Below are 20,690 nucleotides of genomic sequence, written 5' to 3' on the forward strand. Positions count from 1 at the left end.
TCCAACCTGAAAACTCTCCTGCGCTCTCACCTGCTTCTCAAGTAAAAACTACTTATTTGGGGTGCAGGCCAAAATGTTCCAACACATTTTAACATGATGTATGTCCGCACATCCCACTCATACCGCCGAGCACCCCAAAGGAGGTCAATGGTGGGCAATCATCACTTTAGTAGCAGATATATGCCCATATTTATTTGGTTGTTTGGCAATGGAAGGAAGGTGAAGAAGAAGAAGGCATTTTGGGTATTTTAATATTATGGAAGGGCAGTTTTTTTAGTTATATAAGGACCCATATATAGTAGTGAGCTACAACCTTTTCAGGTGGCTCACAAAGTCACATCACATGTTAATGAGATGGAAGGTAAAAAGGCGGATTGTTCTGAATATCTACATTGCAATGCTTTTTGGGACAACAATATAATCTATTCTTCTTGCACGTAGTGGGTAACACGTGGGACGGGTTGATGCATAAATGATTTATGTGGCGTTATCGTAGATGGAAGTTGGACCCACAGTTTGGGCTAGTGCGAAGTGCGGGAACAACTTATTACTTCAACAAGGTTCTCTTACCTCAGTGGACCTTCCACAATGGATTAGTGGGCCTTAGGATACGAGGAACAATTTTGAGTGTATATAAGGATTTGCACTGAACATATTTGTATAGAGTTCAAATCAGCCTCCCAATAACGTTTTATAGTATATTCCTGTTGTATATTGGGAATATCTCCGGATGATGATATCATCATTTTTCATATTATCATCAAAAGATATTTTCAATACACGGCAAAGATGTACTGTGGACGTTGTTGAGGGATGATTTAATATCTATACTTTTTTTCAAACTGAGCCAAAATGGTCTGATATCTTCTTATGTTCTCAATGCTTTCCCTCGCTTTCTGTTACTCTCTTATTTATACAGCTCCAAGGATTTTTGGCTTTACTATGAGCCTTATGTGTGCTGGTGCAGGGGAGATTCTTTTGTTCAAACAAGGCCCAGCCCATTTAAGTCCCTATAGGCGGATAATATAGCGGAGTTTTGCTCGAATGCTGCAGCCCATGGCCCAGACGATTTGTGTGTTTGGCATGCTTTCAGTCCAGATACTCTGATCTGATCTAATGAAGTAGTTATAAGTTTTTTCTATTTTTAACCAAACATAGCCTCAAATTTTAAAAGGTTCAACTATGATACGGAAAAGATATAATATTTGAAAAACTTGTGACCAGTTAATTGAAATCATAAATATGATAGACAATCAGGTGTTATTTATCAAAATTCATATTATGGGTTGGCTTTGATTGGTCAAAACTCTTCCCTTACTATATATTTTCCCATCATAGATTTAAAATCAGAAGAACTGCAATGCATCATTATTCTGGAGAGGGAAGAAAGAATAAAAAGGATGAAGCGAAGGTTTGGAGGAGGGAGGCAACCAACTGGGACGCCGTCACTGGCATGGTCCTGCATCGTTGTTATTGTTTCGCTTCTAGCAGGTGCCTCTGTCATCCACAACGTCTTCAACCCTGATCTGGTAAATACTCTCTCATACATGTTATATATGGGTATTGGGTGTGTCGTGACTCTATTGCTCCTTTGAAGCCTATAAGGTGTTCGACACATTGGCTCAACTAGTGCAAACATAGAAGTTAGCTGCGAATTTTCCATATAATGAACAGACACTGATGTGATGAAACTGATGCACAGACACTGCCCCCGTGGAGAGCGTATTTGGAGCGAAACAAAACCAGCCGACGCAAAAATGAATGGTTTTGCTTGAAAACCCAAGTATGTCATTCGGGTTTAAATCGACACCGAAATCATCAGAGAAATGTGTTTCAAAAAGACTAATCATATTGGAATTGTTCCTTCCTTTTTTTCCTTATTTTCTTAATTAGGGGTTCCACCATGGAATTGTGTCTCAATGGGACGGTCTTTGGTATAGGATGAATGGTCCAATAATTGCATCAAGTTACTTTGTTTCGTATCAGTGGCATGGGTAGAGAAAATGATCAGAAGAGGGCATTACTTCACATTTGAAATCGCATTCGCAAAATGCTCGTTTTCGATGCATAAGTACAGACGCCATTTATGGATGGGTGTCTAGAAATCTCAAATTTTCAATTACATGAAAGGAAATTATGTTAGCGTTTCTCAATGTTTTTTTCGGAAGCAGCTGTTAGCTTCCTTCTGTGTTTGAAACTTTGAACGCTAACACAAGGTTCACTGTATGTGTACGTCAGCTATGCCGCCCAACTAGCCTCGGACCAGCATGCCCATGCAATAATAGGTTTGGATCGGGTAATGGCCTGAAATTACTAAACATTAACTGCTTATAGATTTACGAGTGTTCTCCGATTCCCAAAAGTCAAAAGCCCTAGCATGAAATCCCCTTTGGGAGGGCCTTGACACAGCGGCTTCTGCTTCTGGCGTTGCAAGGTAGGCCTCATACAGAACGTCCTGAAGCTATGCTTGATGAAAACCCAGAAAACCAAAAATTAAGCTAGTTTTAGTAATTTCTCCCAAAGTGTCAACGCAGCTTAATTAACACTGATGCTCTCCCGACTCCCAAATGGGCCCTTAATTATTTTTCCCCTAGATCCATACTTCCTGACCCCAACAACTCAATGTCTGAACTCCAATTTCTTTAGCGAAAGAACCTAATTATTTCATAGCCTACGTTAACAAGCTAGTAGGCCGCTGTGTCTGCTTCTTGGTGTGCAACTTCTCGCATGCTTGCAACGCCATACGGGTGCCTTGTTAAGTTGGTACTTGGTAACGAACAACTTTTCCATAATTAATTTCTAGTTGCTGGTTTGTCAAAAGGGCGTCATTTCTTAATATTTCTTTTAATCTTCTTTCTGATTTGGAAATACAAGCTTCACTCCTTGCCAGTGGTGGGATGGATTAGGACTTGAGTGGGGTAACACTGGTCCAGGCAGGAAGTATATTCTTTCCTTTTCGTGGAATTTGGATGGGGCATTTCTTGGATTTTCATCAACAATGGCTGTCTCTGCTAAAAGTCTAAGGTGAAGCACCAAAGGTGCACGTGGAAAGCTAAGTAAAATCCAGGCTGCTCCAAAGTGAAAGCTTTTGTTTTTTTTCTTGGTGAACTTTCGTAGTGAAAGCTGTGAAGCCATTTTTGTTTGTCTTCATTAGTTAGTTTGGGTTCATTTTTAAGATGGAGTCCTGCATATGGAATATTATGGATGGTTGCCCAATACCCAACTCCCCCTCTTTCTCTAAATCAAAATTTTAATTGAACACGGATGAAGCAATAAAATCCAAAAATGCGCGCACGTTCTATGTTTGAACTTTGAAATATGTTTCTTGAACCTGGCTCCGGAATTGAACAAGTACGGTGGCTTTGTTTGCAATTCAATTTCATTTCTATTCATGGGAGTGTAAATCGGAACAGTTGATTTCTTCTAAATACTAATATTGGGAATTTGACTTTATAGACGTTTGTCTCTTGAGATTGAGAGGATGACGTAGCATTTTTTTGGAACTGAATACTGGATATTGACCGCGGATATATCCATTCTGCTTTTGGATGACTGTGTTACCGAAATGCTTGAATAGCACAAAGGGATGGGGGGTACCTTGGCGGAGTCGGGGTCGGGGATGTGGCTACCCCTGAATCCCCGATCGGGGACGGGGACGGGGAATGCAATCCCCGCCCCCATCCATCCCCGATTAATATATATATATAATTTGTTTTTAAAATATTAATTATTAAAACTTTAAAAAAAAAATAAAAGTATAAAACACTAAAATAAAACCTTCGACACTCGAAAAAGAGAAGAAAGAAGTCGAGAACTCTCAACTCGGCCTCTGGAACAGCTAAACCAGTGAACCCTAACTTCGTGCATGCCTTCATCTTCCTTCATCTTTGATTTTTCGTTGCCGTCAAAAGACTCAGAACCCTAGCTTCGTGCATTCTCGAGTGATAGAGAAGAGATGCTCAAAGAAGAGTTTCAGTCGTCAGTCCTTCTAACCTTTGTCTATTGTCGTTGACCGCCATCGCCTGTTGGACTCTCTCTCATCGCCGACCTTAACTCTCTTACGATACCTCTCTCTCTCTCTCTCTTTTTCTCTCTCTTAATCTCAATCTCTCTATAACCTCTCAGTTCGTCAGAGATTCGGGTCCCTGATGAAGAATTCATCCCCATTGAGGTTGGGAATAGAAGGGGGATTCCTTTCCCCGCAAAGAATCAGGGACAAAAACGAAGGATGATTTGAGGGGTCGGAGTTAAAGGATGGAAAATGTAATCCCCGCCCGGTTGGCATTCCTAACGGTCGCTATACCTTGTCACTTTGTGAGTATTCAAAGCAACAAGTGATGACGTCTAATTCTGAATACAAAAGGGACGTTTACAACTTTACAACCACGGTGGGATCTAAAAATAGTTCAGGAATCAAGCTTGTGCTCAACAAGCCAAGGACACCTAAAAACTAGACTTAGGGGCCAGGGATCTACCACGTCATATTATTAATTGGACAATGATGACGGAAAGGGATAACCAATCAACCGGTATCGTAAAAAACAAAGATCATAGTTATTCAGGCATCAGCCCTTTCCACATCAAGCCTAAATTATTTCCATAGACCGAGACGAAATAGCGACAGGCAAGCCCATCTCAATACGGTAAGATATATGCAACTCCAGTCGCAGAACTCTGATTGGTCTATAAGCGCATACTTTTATTTAGGTTACGTTTGATTTGAAGGAAAAGGTAGGGGAAGAAAGGGAAAATATAGAAATCTTTACAATTATTGTATTGATTTTTCTATCTTTCTCTTCCTTTCCTTACCTTTTTCTTCAAATCAAACATAGCGGGATATTATTCAAAACTCACTATGACATTTTATGGATTCTCTTGAACTTATCAACTTTTCAGATCGTTCACAATTCACCATGTCAATTAGTTTTTATTTTCCAGAACTCACCATCCATTAAAGCACTCTTAAAGTTTAATGATCCAAATTATTCATGTCAACCTAAATGCAAATTTCATGGCCAAACTGCCTCCTAATAGTGAGTCAACCTGTTAAACAATTTTTTTTGACTGAAGTGCCCTTAAGCGCCCAAACTTCTTTCATATATAAGATTTCTGTTTGTTTTGTTAAGATGAGTCTTTCTTACTCTCAACATCCAAGGATGAGTCTTTGCTCTCAACGTCCAATAAAGAGTTCTTACTCTCAACGTCCAACGAACCGCTAATCAATTATTTTACCTTTTTTTTTCATTTTTGCTTAATTAAGGCACTCGTTTTTTCATTGAGCGTGGGGGTGGTTTTTTTGTTCCAAAACCATATGTTACTGGTTCCCTAACTAGAAGCGGTTGATGAACACAGAGAAAAAACAAAATTTCCAGAGCACCCATCACCCACTAAGGTGTTGTTCGGTACTGTTTATATCTCGTGGATAGACCATTTCAGTCCACGCCATGAGATGAAAGTAGCGTTCAGTTCATTATGGATGGGACCGGTCTATATTATCTCATGGACCAGTCCTGTCCACACCCTAATTTCTCAGCAATGGCTTCTTCTCATGGATGGATTTCTTCCACAGTTTGCCTTTGATAATGTGTTTCATGCACAATATCTATAACCCTGCATCTTGTTCAAGGTCTCCTCCGCCAAACCTCTGCTGTTGTGCTCCACCGCCACCGCCTCAGCTGTTGTGCTCCTCCGCCAAACCTCTGCTGTTGTACTTCTGCTGTTGTGCTCTACCGCCATCGCCTCTACATGCTCCACCGCCTCTGTTGTGCTCCACTGCCTCTGTTGTGATCCACCTATGCTGTTCAAGTTCTTCACCGAAGGTAAGACCCATGTTGCATCCTTTTTTGATCTTTAACAACATCCTCTCTTTTTTTTCTCTTCATCAAACCTCTACGTTGCTTTCATGTTTTTTTTATTGGTTTTTTCGTTTCTTTCTGGGTATTGCGTTGGTGGGTTGGTGGTCACAATCTCCAACATGCGTGTTCTTTAATTCTGGGTATTGTGTTGCGGTCTTTTTCTCCCCTTTCTCTCTTTTATTCATCTCCTATTATCTTGATCATCTTTTCTTCCATTATTTAACTTTATTACAAATTTAGATTTCTTTTTATTCAATGAAAAATAGGTAGAAAAAACCTAAAACCAAATTATACCTATGAATTTGCACAAAATTCCATTGATCACATTTTCCTATGATTCAAACAATCCTTGACATTATTACTACTTGTGAATAGAATTGGTCATATGACACAATAATCTCAACTACAAGAATTTAGTTGGAAAAACAGAAGAAAACAAAGAATCAATTATAGTGATGAAATAAAATACTTATTTAGGTGCAACAGAATGATACTCGTCAAGATGAAAGCAAAGCCGGGTCACCAATAGGATGATACTCCCTGTTAGCCTCCACCACCTGCTTTGCAGATGAGAGCAGAGTTGGTTTTCGAATATGAGAATTACTATTTTCATGTCCACAAAACTTATTAGGCAAAGCACAAACAAACCCATTCAAGCCACCATTGGGAATGTCAACATCAACGAAATAATATATTTTATATGTTTTAATTATTTTACTATTATTTTATAAAAAATGATATTTTTTTGTTAATATTAATTCATTGATGCATTTTTAAATATTTATCATACAAAATGTAAAAATTATATATTTATGATTAACTATGTATACCATTAATTCCATGTACATTATATACATGGAATCAAAATAGTGTGATATGGACCGGTCAACACCACAACACAGAAACACCACTACGGGGGTGGATTGGTCATATCCATACAATTTGTCCACGGTTTAAAATAACTATGGACTCTGGTGTGATGTGGATTAATCACTGCCATATGGTGTGGTGCGGACCAATCCACACCCATCAATTTATCATCCACACTAATTTATTATCCACACTAAAGAATACCCCCTAAATTTTAAATTCTAAAACGAAGAACTTAATTGATTGTGTTTCATTAGAATATTTTTATAATTTCGTCATTTTGAAAAAAAAATGTGGTGGAAAATTTTCATATTTAAGGACCGAGTGAGTGGATTCCTTTTGGAATGAACAGGAATTTGATGTCGTGGTGGGAGATGTAACAATCATAGAAAATCAATCATTGTATGTAGATTTTACATCACCAATCAAAGATAATCATAGGAAGAATATCTAGAGAAACTATTATGGTGAATTGGTGATGCCATCTTCACTGGCATTGTAGTTTGGGTTCTTAAATACTAAGTTCTGGATTCACACAGCAACTTGGAATGATATTAAAATATGAAGATGAAGTTGAGTATAATATGCTGAAAAAATATGATATAAAATTAACAGATAAATAAAGAGCATCCTTTTTCTGATTTATATTGATTTGGAAATCATCAATCCATGCTTAAAGTTTTATAAAAACGAAACTTAAAGTTCCTAGATAAATTTTTATTATCGCTTTTAACAGTATTAAACAAGAACTAAGAGTGGTTTAGTATTTTCTTGAAAATCTCTTTAATCAATCACTTCTATTGAAACCATCTTTAATTAATTCCAGAGACAAGTATACTGTACTCCTCTCAGAAATCTAGAAATCTAAAATGGCAGCCATTCCTAGTTTACTAATAGCCCCTATAAAAATCTTAGTTCCACCCGAGAGGGGGACTAAACTATAAAATCTCCTTAATTTTATGAATGGCAATGATTTTCCCTTTCTCAAAGGGTGAAAGAAGTGACAATGGTATTCTTAGTTCAAAATATTAGGGGTTTTGGTTAAAAAAAGACGGAGTAAAATGGTGAATTAGCAATATCCGTAATTTCCCTTTTATTTATAACAAAACAGGCAGTCCATGTGGATGTGGTCACGTTCTGGTCACTGTCACTGATGGTTCTATTATTCCGAGCAGCAACCGCACCATTCCGAACAATCCCATGGACTAAACGGTCAAAATCAACGGACAAAACTCTGAAATCCAATTCGGTTCAAAAGAAAACTAAACAAAATGTATGCTGATATTCCAAAGAAGGTTTCTGCGTAAAACCCTCACATCAACCTTCAGGAACAGCCAAAAAGCACTTCTTTTTTCTTCGATCTGTGCAAAATATGGCCGCTCTGCCCACCACGTGTCGCAAGCGGATGGAAGTTTTTGCACCAATAAACACAAACCACACTAAAACACAGGAAGAGGAAGAGGAGAAATAGATGGATTTTAGATATACAAGGATGTCATTGGTGCACAAACGGTCAACTACAAAGTTAAAACTGGAAAATCTAATATACATGGTTGAAGAAAAGAAAGAACAAAAGCCCTCCCTCTCTACCTGAGAGTCTGAGACTTGAGCACAAACATGAAATGGGGTTAGAAATTAAAAGAAATGGAACTGAGGAAAAAGAAAAAGAAAAGAGGAATTGGAAGTGGAAACTTGAAACTGATGAGATGAGTCTCTAGGGTTTGCATTTTATAATGTCTTCAAGTAAGGACCGATACCTTAGGCCAATGAGCTGGTTTTAGGGTTTCGGGCAGCGGGCAGGCTGTACGTCCAGCATCAAAATGGCTTGCCCTATTGATTAAACAAATAATATCGTCTCTGTTCATTGAACATTTGGAACATTTATCTATGCGCAAGTGGGCAATACCCGCCGAATCTGGAATTTTATCTAATGGAAAGAAAGAGAGATCTATCGAGCTGCAACGAGGACCATGATGTCCCTTTGTGTGTCCTGCTTAGATAGAGATAGAATCATAGAAGTTATCCCCAATCCAAGCTACGCGGCAGTGACGGCACCTTGCAAATCGACGGCTCCTGTTTATTGGTCTTCCTCATTTGTCAACGGTCAACCTTTACATCTGATTGTCGAGGCTGTCACTCTTCGTAAATATGCACCCGTATGGGATTGAGACCCAAGGCTAGACATAGACTCTAAAACAATAACCGTCTGTTTAAATCGGCTCCCACAGATTGCCACCCATAACGTTCTACAGCTCATTACCGCCATATACCGGGAATATTTACTGATAATGATATTATCATTTTTAGTATTATCATTGAGAGATGATTTTAATATACGGCAAAAGTGTATTGTGGATGTTTTCAGTTTAATTAAAATCAATTTAAACGGATTTAACGAATTAAAATTAGACCAAGGTTCAAAATATTTATTGGATTGGACGATGTGTATTTGTAATGAATTTATATTAGAAATGCAACCGTCCATCGACCAAGTTTAGATTGGAACAAGACTATTTGAACATATTGAACAATCCACACAGTAGCGAATCAAATAAATAGAATGCAGTTAATCACTTATGAACAATATTTTTGGAGGTTCAACTTGGTTCCTGATGATGCACGATTCGATCGGTCTTAACTGTCAATGACCTTGCTTCTGAACTGAGTAGCAGGGAACCTGAAACAGAAGAGATGAGGAAGCTCTGGGGGGAACCCGGTGTAACGGCTCCGAAGCTTAAGTTAGAATCCTTCAAAAGCAAGATAAAACCAGATAGCGCAAAGTTTGCATACCTTGTTTGTTGGGGGCAGGGGGCTCTTATAATCACTTCGCGCACTCGCTCCGAGGCCCTTGTCAGGTTGGGTATGATTACCCATGCGCTTGTCAATTCGGCCCGTCCTTTCTGCTGGGACAGAACCGTCACTGCCTAACCGTCTCTCTAACTGGAGATGGCGGTGTCAGTGGCGGTGGCAGGTGGCCGTTTAGAGTGCGGCCGCCAAGCGTTAGATCCCAAGTCAGTCAGGTGCGGCGCCCTCGGGCACGGACTTCCTCAGTGTCAGGCATGGTACGACTTGTTTGGTTTTGGTGCCCAGAAGGTGATGCGGAGTGGTGAGCGAGGCGATGTCTTGAGTTCGGAGGTATCTATAGGGCAGGTTAGTTCGGCGAGGTGTATCCCGAACTGTTACAAGGTTGGCCAGTTTGGCGAGGTATACCCCGAGCTGTTACAAGGTTGGCCAGTTCATCGAGGTATACCCCGAGCTGTTACAAGGTTGGCCAGTTCGGCGAGGTATATCCCGAACTGAAGGTAGGCCAGTTCGGATTACTTTGTGGTTTTGGGCCAAGGGTGAGTTCAAGCCTCAGTAGGGAGTTCAGTCCGCTGGTGTCCCCTTGGTGTTCACGCCTTAGGCTTGCCTTTTGCCGAGCTGCTGTTTTTGCCACGTGTCGCATAACTGTGAGGTCGGGCCAAATCTTCCTTCATCAATTGACCCCCACTCCTCGCGCCAAGGGTCTTGCCCTGGTGCGGGGAGTTTCGCGAGGTGGTAGGTGGATTTGTCCCGTCCTTTGCTGGGACGTGACAGTGGGTTTGTCCCGTCCTTCGCTTTTGCCAGGGTTCTTCAGTTTCCGAGAAGGCGGGAAACGTGCCTACTACTCATAAATGTTGATAGTTGTGACCGCGCGTCTTGAATTTCAAAAATTCGCGTCGCTGGGACGTGACAGTGGGTCATTCAAACTTGAAAAAAGCGTGCCACTGCTGTACGCGCGCGGGCGGCTATCAGGGAGACGTGCGGCGCAGTCGGCGCAACGTCGGTTTCAAGAAGACGTGCACTGACGTTTCGCTCTTTTCGGAAAGACGTGCGCCAATCACGTCTCGACCACATGGGGCGTGCGGTCAACACAAATGTGGGCCGTCGGGTCGTCTTTGATCTGCACGGTCGGTTCTTGGTTACTGTAGCTATAAATAGTGGGGGACCCCAGTCGATCTGCACGGTCTAAAAGGTCACTTCTACAGTTTTCCTACTGAGCTCGCGTCCAAGTTTTTTCAGCTCGCGTCTAGGCTGGTTACATAGCCTCCAAGGTTTTTTTTTTGGCTTGTTCTCGTCTCCGGAGCCTTCAAAACTTTCTTCCGGTGAGTACTTCCTGAATCCACATCTTTTCCTCAATGTCTAGCTTTGATAGCTCAGACAACTCTTCAAGTAAGGCTGACGTAGGTTCTATAAACCGAGTCGTATCCCTCGACTGCCTCAGTGATCCTGAGGTGGAACTCGAGGACTATGAACCAGTAGGTCGAGCCGCTTCAGGTAGTTTGGCGTTTACCTCTCGCCGAGGTCAGATGCTAGACAGGTTTGGTCCCTCGACCATGACGCCTGAGAGGCTTCAATCTATACTTATATTTTACAACCTTCCTAGGGGGTATACATATTTTATTCATTCGAGTAGCTTTCCTTGGGAACACGGTCCTGATGAGATCGTGATTTTTCAAGAGCAGCTCGCTACGGGGTTGTGACTTCCTTTCCACCCCCTTCTCGTCGAAGTCATAAACCACTTCGGTGTCACCATTGGCCAACTTCATCCGAACTCCATTCGGAACCTGGTGGGTCAGTTTCCCTTTTTTGCGAGCAGAATTTTCCCTTAGACTTAGAGATATTCTCCTCCATCTTGATGCTCAAGAGACAGGCGGGTTCTGCACGATCTTCCTAATAAAGTCCCGGCGTGGAAGCGGGACTACTTCGGTGTGCGAAGTGCACAAGGATGGCCCTTTCAGACCAGGTGGGGTGAGGCCGCTCCTGATTCAGGTGTTACTCTCGATAAAGAGACGGTGAAGGGCCTCCGGCAATGGGCACGACAAGGTTTAAAGTGCCATCACTACTTAACGAAGGCCAAGCTTATTGCGGCCGGCCTGAGATCGGGTAGGTTTCTAGCCATGCGGTTTCTTGCTTGCTTTGTTCCTTCATTTTTTCTGATGTCGAACTCGTTTCTACAGGTGTGATGGACGCGGAGAGAACTCGTGGGGGGCGTCTGTTCCAAGGTACGAAGAGGAGGAAGCGGGTCGCCAAGAAAACTCGTACCGAGCTGCCCCTGGATGAGGAGCCCCAAGTTCCAGACCACACGCTGGAGGATCTGCCCAGGGAGCCCGAGGTGACTCCACCGATGCATGAAACTGCCGGGGCGCCTTACGTTGAGACCACTCATACGGGCGCTCCTGCATACTCAAGTGCTCCTGCTCACTCTGGGTCTGCTCATACGCGGGCTGGGCCCTCGGGTTCGGGAGCTCAAGGGGAGTTTAGGAGCGTGTTGATGCCGAACCACGCTCTTCAGAAGAATAGGGAGGCTACTTTCCCTGAGGAGATCGCGGCGTGGACCGATCTTCCTTTGAATCAGGTCGCCTGTCACGTCGTAACACATACTATGCTGGTAAGTTAGATTTTGTCTGCCTTTTTCATTTTCTGTCGCTTTTGTTGTTATTGCTCACTTGTTTCTTTTGGTAGGTGAATTCTTCGATTCATGCCTTAGCAGCCCAAGTGGAGAGGAGCTCGCGACAGGCGTAAGCTGCTGAGGCTGCCGCTCATGCTGCTGAAAAAGCTTTTCGTGCTACAGAGGCGAATACCCGATCTGCTGAGGCGGCCGCTTATGCTGCCGAAGAGGCTGCTCGTGTCGCAATGGCCAGGCAGGCAAGGTCTCAGCATGACACTGAGGCCATGGGGGTAGTTGTCAAGCACATGGTGGACTTGAAGTTGGATTTGCAGCATCAAGTCGAATATCTTCAGGAGGACATCAGGGAGAGAACACAAATTTTTTCCCAAGGCATTGAAGACGCCAATAAGAAGGCCGTTGAAGACTACATTGCCTCTCCGCGTTTTGACGATCTGATGGTGGATTCTTACAGAAGAGGGTTCAAACTGAGCAGGTGGATGATCCGGAACACGTACCCCGACCTCGATGTTAGTGCCATATCCACTTCGCGTATAACTCAGGAGATGGCCAATGTTGCTGATGGCGAGCCGGACTCTGAAGGAGAGGCAGGGCCTTCGGGTGTTGTTGAAGTGCCTTCTGATGGCGAAGAAGTAGCTCCGGGCATGTATATATATATATATATATATATATATATATATATATATATATATATATATATATATATATATATATTAGTCCCTTCTGATGGCCAATGTACTCCTGTTTCTTGCAACGGAATAGATAATCTTTTTGCCTGTGTTTCTTTTCCAAGAATTGATTCTTTGTCGAACTGAATACGCCATTTTCTTGTCCGGGTTATTATACTTCTGCGACCTGTTTTGCCACGAAGGCTTTTGCAGTGAACTGATTCTTTGCCGAGCTGATATAATGCCCGACTTTTCTTTGCTTGTTTACGCCGAGGTTCCTCTTGGCTCTACATCGTGGCCCATAGGACCTGATTTCGTCCACTTCGCTTGGCGGTTTAGAGGTAGTATCGCATTAAGTTCACGATGTTCCACGCTCGAGGTACTTGTTTGCCTTCCAAGGTTTCGAGTTCGTATGCCCCCCCGAGCGCTCTCTTTACTTTATAGGGCCCTTCCCAATTTGGTTCAAGTTTGCCCACGCCGGGTTCGGGCACCATAATCTTACGAAGGACCAGGTCGCCGATTCGAAAGCTTCGTTGCTTTACTCTGGCATTGTAGTAGCGAGCTACCTGCTTTTGGTATGCCACTGTCCGGATGTGCGTGAGGTCCCTTACCTCATCCAATAGGTCAAGGTTGGTACGTAACTCATCTCCGTTTGTCCGATCGTCGTATGTTTCTAGTCGCAATGTTGGTACTTCGATTTCCGCCGAGATCACTGCTTTAGTGCCGTAGGTGAGGTTGAAGGGGGTTTCTCCCGTGGCAGTTTTTTCTGTAGTTCGGTGAGCCCACAAGACAGTTGGTAGCTCTTCGGCCCACAATCTCTTAGCTCGATCCAGACGTGCTTTCAGTCCGCGCAGGATGGCTCTGTTCATTACTTCCGTCTAACCATTTACCTGCGGGTGCGCGACTGATGTGAAGTTTTTCCGAATCCCCATGTTCTGGCACCACTCTTGGAACTTGATATCCTTGAACTGCTTTTCGTTGTCGGAGATTAGTACCCGAGGTAACCCGAAGCGACATACTATGTTCTTCCAAAAGAAGTTTTGTATGTTTCGGGCCATAACAGTTGCTAGAGGTTCGGCTTCTATCCACTTCGTAAAGTAATCTACTGCAACTAGGAATTTTCTTCCACCTGTTGCTGGTGGGAATGGCCCCAGGAGGTCGATGCCCCATTGTGCAAAGGGCCACGGGCTGGCGAGGTATTTGAGGTCGAAGGCAAGTTGATGGTGGATATTGGCGTGCTTCTGACACTTGTCGCATTTTCTGACGATCTCGACAGCTTCTGCCTTCATCGTTGGCCAGTAGTATCCTTGTCGAAGTGCTTTTTGGGCGAGTGCTCTACCCCGCAAGTGTCCACCGCATAGGCCTTCATGAGTGTCACGGAGTACAAACTCGTCTTCGACAGGTCGCAGGCAATGCAAGTAGGGGAGCGTGTAGGACCGTCGGTATAATCGTTCGTCTATTATGATGTATTTGGCTGCCTGCCGCTGCACCCTCTTGGCCGCATTGCGTTCTGCAGGGAGGGTTCCATCTATCAAGAAGCTCGCGAGTGGGTCGATCCAGCTTGGCTCTGCTTCCAAGACGGGAGCGACCTCCTCTGTCCCCCCGAGAATACTAGGCCGAGGTAAGTCCTCTATGTACACAGTTCTCATTTTGTTGTGACTTGTGCTGGCTAACCGAGACAGAGCATCGGCCTCAGTGTTCTCTGACCTCGGGATTTGCCTGATGAAGTGTGATTGGAAGTTGAGCAGGGCCTCTTTTACTTTCGCCAAATATGCGATCATGGAGAGCTCGCGTGCTCCATACTCGCTCGTAACTTGGTTGACCACGAGCTGGGAATCGCTTGCAGATGACCAAGTGTTTTGCCTTTACCTTTCGCGCTAGGTCCAGCCCAGCTATCAGTGCTTCGTACTCTGCCTCGTTGTTGGATGCCGCGAACTCAAAGCGTAGTGCGTATTCTAATTTTGTGACGCCCGGGCCGCATAAGACTATTCCAGCTCCGCTGCCTTGCCAGTTCGATGAACCATCCACATGAAGGATCCAAGGCTCCTCATCCCAGTTTGCGTTTTGCCTGACCAGGAGAGATGCCACACTGGCTGCTACTTCACGGGGTTCAGACTCTATTGGCTCGGGAGCTCCGGGTTCACCCGAACTAGGGACCTCGGGCTTGACCTGTAGGGCTTCGTGGCTGAAAGTGCACTCGGCGATAAAATCTGCCAAAGCTTGGGCCTTAATAACAGTTCTTGGCTTCTACTAGAGGTCGTACTCGTTGAGTTCGATGGCCCATTTCGTCAGTCGACCGGAAACCTCGGGTTTGAGTAAAACTTGTCTCAGAGGTTTGTCAGTCAAGACGATGACGGTGTGAGCCTGGAAGTATGGGTGGAGTTTCCGAGCTGCTGTCACCAGTGCGTATGCTAACTTTTCTATTTGCGGGTACCTTGTCTCTGCTCCCTGCAAAATTTTACTAACATAATAGATGGGTCACTGGACCCGGTCTGTTTCTTTTATTAGTACCGAAATGACCACCTCGTCACTTGCCGAGAGGTACAGTTCTAAGACCTTGCCCTCCTCGAGCCGGGCTAAGGTCGGCACACTAGCGAGGTAACCTTTTAGCTCGTCAAACGCGAGCTGGCAGTCCTGGGTCCACTCGAACCCTTTGCCTTTGATTGCTTTGAAGAAAGGTAGGCAGCGGTTTGCCGATTTGGACATGAAGCGGCTTAGAACGGCTATGCAGCCGTTTAGCCTCTGAACTTCTTTTACTTTCCGAGGTGGTCTCATATCTAGAATGGCATTTATCTTGTCTGGGTTGGCCTCAATACCGCGCCAATTGACAATGTACCCTAGGAATTTGCCCGAGGTGACGCCGAAGACACATTTGTTGGGGTTCAATTTCATGCTAAACTGGCGCAGGATTTGGAAGACAGAATCTAAGTCTTGTATTAATTCTTGTGAAAACTGAGTCTTGACGACCATGTCGTCTACATAGCACTCTATCTTCGTGCCAATCAGGGGCCGAAACATCCTATTTACAAGTCTTTGGAAAGTCGCCCCGGCATTTTTTAATCCGAAGGGCATGACCTTGTAGCAATATAGGTCGAACTCGGTTATGAAGCTAGTTTTTTCCTCATCAGATGGGTCCATCCGGATTTGGTTGTAGCTCGAGTAGGCGTCCAGGAAGCTTAGCAACTCATGTCCCGAGGTCGCGTCCACTAGGCGGTCAATTCTGGGGAGGGGGAAGCAATCTTTCAGGCAAGCTCGGTTCAGGTCGGTGTAGTCGACGCACATGCGCCACTTGCCATTTGCCTTTTTTACCAACACCGGATTGGCCACCCAGCTCGGGTAATGGACTTCCCTTATGAAGTTTGTTGTGAGGAGCTTCTCGACCTCCTTGTCGACCGCCCTCCAGCATTCTGGGGCTAAGTTGCGTTTCTTCTGTCTAACGGGTCTGACTACAGGGTCGGTATTTAGTTTGTGAGTTATCAGGCTGAGGCTAATGCCGGGCATGTCAGCCGCGGACTAGGCAAAATTATCTAAATTTTGAAGTAAAAAACTCACCAGTTCGGTTCGTAGGGTTCCTCGACGGAAGCTCCGATCTGAAGTGTGTGAGCTGGGTCCGTAGCCGAAGTCGGGATTGCGACCGTTTCCTCTGTGGGTGAAGCTCGTTCCTCACCTTGCTCTGCAAGCCACTCTAGTTCGAGGTCGTCGGCCACCTTGGTTTTTCCCTTCAGGGCGGCAACATAACACTTGCGGGACTCGAGCTGGTCGCCCCGCGCTACCCCCACACCAAAGTCCGTAGGGAACTTCATGGCCAAATAGTAGGTGGAGACCACCGCCCGTAGGATATGCGTGATCGGCCGCCCTATTATGGCATTGTATGGGGAGGGGGTCGCGACCACCAGAATATCATGGTTGAGTCTGACCGCACAAGGCCATGTGCCGACTTCCACAGGTACTGTTATTTTTCCGAGGGGCTTGACTTCCTCTCCGCTGAAACCCACCAGGGGAGTGTTCGCAGGCTTCAGCTCGCTCCTCTGTAACTGTAGCTGATCAAACGCTGATTTAAAGAGGATGTCTGCTGAGCTGCCCGAATCTACGAGTACGCGTCTAACCTCGAAGTTGCTGATCCTTAGTTTAATGACAAGCGTGTCATCATGGGGGTAGCGGACCCCTCGTGCGTCGTCCTCCGTGAAGAAGATTGGTTCTTCGGTCTTTGGTCTCTTTGGGGGGTTCCGTTCCTCGAGGGCCGCTTCGCGAACTGAAGTCTGGGCCGCTGCCGAGGTACACCCTGCTACCACCGAACCTCCCACAATTACATGGATGGTTCCCTGAACTAGCCTCTCTTCCGGAGGCTGTCGCTGCAACGGTTCGATTGGTCTGCTGCTAGACTCAGGGGCATCCTTTTCGTGCTCCCCTTGCCGACATGCCTTATTGTTATTATTGTTGTGCTGTACAAAGTTTCTCAAGTATCCGCGACGGATGAGCCCCTCTATCTCGTCCCGGAGGTTATTACACTACTCGGTACTATGACCATGGTCTCTATGGAAACTACAATACAAATTCTTATTTGTCTCGTTCGGATTTCCCTTTAGGCGAGATGGCAACTTCACGTACGGGGCATTTTTTATCGTCATTAAGATCACCGTCCGCCTCGTGTTTAACGGTGTGTAGTCCGTCCAAACTGCTAGGGGAGCTCGGAACGACTGGTTCGGCTTTGGCTCCCGGGTCGGGTTTTTTCTGTCCACCGGTTTGGAGAGCTCTTCTTCTCTCTTTCTTTTTTCGTTCCCGCCTTCGGTCCATTGGTTGATTTCTTCCTCTGTCCTCATGAACTTGTCCGCGAGCTTGAGGAATTCGGCCACGGTTGCGGGCTGGTTAGCTACCATGTGCCATTTGAATTCTTTGTGCGTTACCCCTCTTTTGGCCGCCGTGAGCTGCACCGCGGGGTCCAACCGCGGTATCTGCAAGCATGCTTCGTTGAATCGCTTGATGTAGCCCCTGATGGATTCTCCTTCACTTTGGACTACTCCGAAGATGCTTTCCTCTGTTCTGGGGCACCGTTGGCTGGTGACAAAGTGTGCGGTGAAGACCTGCACGAACTGGGCCCAGCACTTTATCGACCCGGGGGCCAGGTTCCTGTACCAAGTGCGGGCTACCCCTCTGAGGGTGGTGGTGAAGGCCACGCACATGCACGATTCGCTAGCCCTGGCGAGGTGCATTTGGGACTGGAAAGCGTCAACGTGGTCGTTGGGGTCGAAGGACCCGTCGTACTTGTCCAGAGGTGGGAGCTTGAAATTTCTGGGTAAGGGGACTGCCAGGAGTTCTGATGCGATGGGGGAAGGAACCGAGAGAATCGGGGCAGCTCCTACCTCGTTCGAGCTCGTCTCTTCTTTGCCTCTGAGCTCTGACAAGACACAGGTGGCGGTTCGGTGACTTCGCCGGCGCCTTCGTTGTTGAGTGGGCCTTGTACTGGCGCTGCTGGCCTCCGTGTTGCCGAGCTCGATGGGCCCGGGATGCTGGTAGTCTGCTGCCAGGGCGCCGAATCGGTTTTCCGTGAGCAGGAACTCGGGCTTGGAGCACCGAGGCGCGATCTCGCGGGCGAGGTTCCCGACCCGCTTGCGAGCTACGAGGCGGGGATGATTTTTTTCTCTCTTCGGCCTGGGGACGAGGCCTGGCTGTTAGGGGGGTTCTAGGGCCGGGAGGCCTTCCCTGGTGGGGGCATCCATCCTGCGGGGAGGCCTTGACCGGCCTCGGAGCGGGGTGGCGAGGTGGAAGTAGTGGTTGGTTCAGTGGTAGTTGGGGGAACTGTTGTTGATAGTTATACTAGGAGATGTTGTGCAGCACTTGGTGCTGGTGAAGCTGGTGCTGCTGGAACTGCTGCATTTGGGCTTGCATTGCCCGCATGCACTGCATCAGGTCGTCCAACCGGTTTTGGCTGGCTGCTAGGGAGACGGCAATCGGTTCAGTAAAGGTTGTCTCAATAGGGGGAGGAAAGGGGATGCTTGTGGCAAAAAGGTTTACGGGCGCCACTGCTTGTGGCGCATTCAAACTGGGGATCCCATCCACCGAAAGGGGGATGGTGAACTATCCAACGCACACCACGGGGACTTGAAGTTGTTCCCCGGTGGTGTTTGTCTCCGTGCCACGTCCGGCGTTGCTGGAGGAGGCCATGAGTGTTGGGTTTTTTGAAGAAAAGGGGTTATGGAAGTTTGGAGGGAGGCTTTTTGAAGCGTTCCCACAGACGGCGCCAATTGATGATGCGCGATCCGTCCGGTCTTAGCTGTCAACGACCTTGCTTCTAAACTGAGTAACAGGGAACCTGAAACGGAGGAGATGAGGAAGCTCCAGGAGGAACCCGGTGTAACGGCTCCGAAGCTTAAGTTAGAATCCTTCAAAAGCAAGATAAATCCAGATAGCGCAAAGTTTGCATACCTTGTTTGTTGGGGGCAGGGGCTCTTATAATCACTTCGCGCACTCGCTCCGAGGCCCTTGTCAGGTAGGGTATGATTACCCTTGCGCTTGTCAATTCGGTCGTCGTCCTTTTTGCTGGGACAGAACCGTCACTGCCTAACCGTCTCTCTAACTGGAGATGGCGGTGTCATTGGCGGTGGCAGGTAGCCGTTTAGAGTGCGGCCGCCAAGCGTCAGATCCCAAGTCAGTCAGGTGCGGCGCCCTCGGGCATGAACTTCCTCAGTGTCAGGCATGGTACGACTTGTTTGGTTTTGGTGCCCAGAAGGTGATGTGGAGTGGTGAGCGAGGCGAAGTCTTGAGTTCGGAGGTATCTATAAGGTAGGTCAATTTGGCGAGGTGTATCCCGAAGTATTACAAGGTTGGCCAGTTCGGCGAGGTATATCCCGAACTGTTGCGAGGTTGGCCAGTTCGACGAGGTATACCCCGAGCTATTACAAGGTTGGCCAGTTCGGCGAGGTATACCCCAAGCTGTTACAAGGTTGGCCAGTTCGGCGAGGTATATCCCGAACTGAAGGTAGGCCAGTTCGGATTACTTTCTGGTTTTGGGCCAAGTGTGAGTTCGGGCCCCAGTAGGGAGTTCGGTTCGCTGGTGTCCCCTTGGTGTTCACGCCTTAGGCTTGCCTTTTTGCCGAACTGTTGTTTTTACCACGTATCACATAACTGTGAGGTCGGGCCAAATCTTCCTTCATCAGTTCCCGTCCCTCATGGGCACGGAGAAGTTTGTTAATCGAGAGGGATTTACTAAAGAAAGGGTTTAGTATAAACAACATATGGGAGGACTCATCGATTTCTGACTTACCAAGGTGGGGGATCTGATGAATCAAAGATCAAGGACCTGGAATGGGAGAGTTGCTTAGATCCCTGTTTTCAAATGAGAAAATCCTTGCTATCTCGGCAATTCCATTGAGCTGGTATCTCACTCAAGACACAATGGGCTGGGGCCCAACAAATAATGGTAGTTTCTCGGGGTAAAATATGCGTATCATTTGGCAATTAGCTTAGATGAGGAAAGTAACCACGCTACTGGAAGCTCAGGTGAAAACCAATCTTTCTTGAAAGGTGTTTGGAATATGCAATTACTCCAAAGCCCGATTCATTTTTCAGTAAGTTATTTATCTGGGTATATGTAATTACTTAGGTAGGTTTTTCTTGGAAAACACTTATTCAGGTAAGTGCATTTATCCATGTTCTTTTATTTTCCAAGTAAAAGAGGAAATAACTATTTTAACCATAAATATTCATTATCAAATGGGTATTTTTGTCCCATTCAAGTGTTGAAAACTTTCTCCCAAGTGTGAAATTTATTTGATCACCTAGGAGATCAAGATAAGTGATACCCAAAAAAATAAACTTTATTTAGTCCCCACATTAATCTGAAAAAAGAATATGGGCTTCTTGGTCAATGGG

The 20,690-nt window shown here is 45.6% G+C and overlaps 1 long non-coding RNA gene across 1 annotated transcript; it reads left to right on the plus strand.

Moving 5' to 3' along the window:
- The first annotated feature begins 815 nt into the window (after nt 1-815).
- Nucleotides 816-1,982, plus strand: LOC148862764 (uncharacterized). The gene is made up of 2 exons (XR_016109110.1): nt 816-1,529; nt 1,703-1,982. It is a non-coding gene; the product is annotated as an uncharacterized LOC148862764 (long non-coding RNA).
- The last annotated feature ends 18,708 nt before the right edge of the window (nt 1,983-20,690 follow it).

Source organism: Nelumbo lutea, chromosome 3, assembly GCF_056320005.1.
Source record: "Nelumbo lutea isolate HS-2025 chromosome 3, American lotus-T2T, whole genome shotgun sequence".
NCBI lineage: Eukaryota > Viridiplantae > Streptophyta > Magnoliopsida > Proteales > Nelumbonaceae > Nelumbo > Nelumbo lutea.